Source organism: Sarcophilus harrisii, chromosome 3, assembly GCF_902635505.1.
Source record: "Sarcophilus harrisii chromosome 3, mSarHar1.11, whole genome shotgun sequence".
Taxonomy (NCBI): domain Eukaryota; kingdom Metazoa; phylum Chordata; class Mammalia; order Dasyuromorphia; family Dasyuridae; genus Sarcophilus; species Sarcophilus harrisii.
This window is the reverse complement of record NC_045428.1, coordinates 542,481,038-542,484,242: the sequence shown is the minus strand read 5'-3', so window position 1 is coordinate 542,484,242 and position 3,205 is coordinate 542,481,038.

Below are 3,205 nucleotides of genomic sequence, written 5' to 3'. Positions count from 1 at the left end.
TATATCTATTATACTTGTTATATCTGTTATACTTGTTTTTCTGAAATAGGTTTTTTTATACCTAAGTTTAAGACTTTATTCTTATTAAATTTTATCTTAGCAAATTTACCCTTAAACTACATCTAGCCTGTCAAGAGCTTTTTAGATGCTTATTATCATCTAGTGTGTAAGCTGTCTATCCTTCCCAGCTTTACAATAATCTGAAAATTTCATAAACTTGTCATCTCTGCCTTTGTCCAAGTCATAGAAAAAAACATTAACAACACAGAGCCAACTACAGATCCCTGGCTACTCCACTGTGAACCACAGTGGAGTTTGAATCCAGCCCTCCAAGCAGTTCTTAATCTATTTAATTATAGTATCATCTAGTCATATTTCTGCTTTCTCCACAAGAATAACAGGAGATACTTTATCAAAGCTTTTCTGTAGGTTGGCCCCATGCCTGGAATGGACTCCTCACTCTTCTGTCTGTGAGAATCCTCCTTCAAGTCTCAGCTCGAGTGGCTTCTCTTCCATGAGGACTTTTCAAAACCAAAATGCCCCCCTTCCCTCCCTAATCTATTTGGCCCTGGTTTCTCTTTCTCCCAAACTCCTAACAAATTCTGATTTAAATCATATTTATATCTTACCTTACATACTGTGTCTAATCTAAATTTTGTGCTCCTCCCCTAGCCGAGATCGGGCTCAGCACATGGCCAGGGCTTGGTAAATGTGTCCTGAACAAATATAAAAAATTGTTTTACTTATAAATGGGAAAAATAAAAATATCAAATACCATAAAAAAGAAAAGGCTGACCTTGTGACATTAAGGAAATAAGATTAGCAGCACCTTTATATTGTGGACAGGGAAGATTAAAGGAAGAAGGCTATTTGTATAGTACAGTGGAAGACATGTTAGCTCCAGAGACAGCAGACTTGGAGTCCTTTACAGATTTTGCAACCAGCTTCCTCTGTAACCTGGACAAGTTCCTTCAGTCAACAAGCGTTTATTAAGTACTTCCTATGTACCATGTACTGTGCTAAACATTGAGGTTACATAGAAAAGCAAAAATAGTTCTTTCCCTCAAAAAGCTTTCATTCTCATGGGAGACAAACTAGAAAATAACTAGATGTTTGCAAGTAGGGTGTATATAGAGCCAGTTTGAACCAGCTCTAGAGAGCAGATTGTTAAATTCTCATTATGAGCATTTGCCTCCCAGAAAAAAGCAAACATTATAAATCAGGACCTGATTTATTGTTTTGTTAATTGTCTAGACTTAAGAAAGCATTGGAGAAAATGCTAATAATTCAGACTAAGCATAAAAATGTGTTCTGCTTACATTCCCCCTTTTCCCCCCAGAGAACCAATTGTTAATCATTTGCCAAAACAGAATTACATATAAGTATAGATAGAATAGTTGGAAGGTAATGTCAGAGGGGAAGGCACTAGATGCTGGGGGTTTGGAGGAGAAAGTGGAAAGGCAGATCTGAAAAGGCATCCTGCAGAATTCAAGAAGAATTTTTTTGGAAGCCAAGGAGACAGAGAGACTGAGAGAAGAGAGAGTCTCTAGGCCATAAGAGATAGTATCCCAAGGAAATCATTAAGGAGGGAAAAGGACCCACATGTGCAAAAATGTTTGTAGCAACTCTTTTTGTGGTAGCAAAGAATGAGAAAATTAGTAGATGCCTATCAATTGGAGAATGGTTGAATAAATTATGGTATATGGAATATTATTGTTCTATAAAAAACAAAAAACAAGCTGTTTTTGGAAAGGCCTGGAAAGATTGCATGAAATGATGCTGAGTGAAACAAATAGAACCAGGAATAATTGTACACAGTAATAGCAAGATTGTGTGATGATCAACTGTGAAAGAGTTGGTTCTTGTCAGCAATTCAGTAAATGCCAAGGCAATTCCAGTAAATTTTGGATAAAAAAATGCATCCAGAGAGAGAACTATGGAGACTGAATGTAAATGAACACATGCTAGGTTCACTTTTCCCCCCTTTTTCTTCTGTTTTGTTTTTCCTCTCTCATAGTTTTCTCCTTTCGTTCTGATTTTTCTCTCCTATCATGATTCATAAAGAAATGTGTATTAAAGAAAACCAGAAAAAAAGAAAACAATAAAATAAGACTAGTGTAAATGCAGAGAGATGGAAGATGAAGCACCTCGTTGGAGGAACAGCAAATAGGCCAATCTAACTAGCTAGAGGAAGGAAAGGTATAAGAAGAATAGAAAAGAAGGGGCCAAGGTATCAATAACTTTAAATGCTAAAGAGAAGATTTTATATTTGCTCCTTTAAGTAAAAGGGGAATTTCTTTATAAAAAGAGGGTGTTGGACTAGATTGTCTCCAAGGTGCCTAATAGTTGTTGATGTTCAGTCATGTCTGACTTTTTCACAGCCCCATTTGGGGTTTCCTTGGCAGAGATAATGGCCTGGTTTGCCATTTCCTTCTCCAACTCATTTTACAGATGAGAGAACTGAGGCAAATTGAGTAAAATGACTTGCCCAGGATCACACAGCTGTTGTTCATTTTTTGAAGAGGACCAATGACATCACAGGGTGATATTTTGTGTGATTTAAATGAAGCAGAGTTACACAAGGTCATCAGCTTCATTCTTTTTTTCAGAATCATTGAAGTCCAATGGCAAGCAGATTTGAACTCAAGAAACTGAGTTTTCCTGACTCTTGGGCCCAGCACTTTATCCCCTGTGCTACTTAGCTGTCTAGCCATTAAACTAATATCTGAGTTCAAGTCCAACTTCAGTTACTTACTGTTTGCGTGCAAGTCATTTAACCTCTGCGTGTCTTAGTTGACTCAACTATAAAATGGGAATCATTGTAGTACTTATCTCCTGGGGTTGCTGTGAGGGTCAGATGAGATAATATTTGTAAAGTACGAGCACAATATCTAGCACATAGCAGGCACTTGATAAATATTTGTTCCCTTTTCCCTAAGATCTTAGCTGTGACTCTTTCTTCTTTTTAAAACTGTTATCCACTTAAAAAAAAAAAAAAGTGAGGAAAAGAAAACCAGAAAGAAGTGTCTCAAATCTGTTGAGAAGCCAAACTCTGCAGAGCATATGGAGAAAGGAATCTTCTTTTCAGGAATGTGTACAGAGGATTGTCTTCAACTTCCTTTCTAGCCTCTGCATTCAGGCGTCCTCCCAAGAGTCCTTCCAGGGGTACCGTTTTCCTCAATATCTCAGACCCAGGGAGCATTAC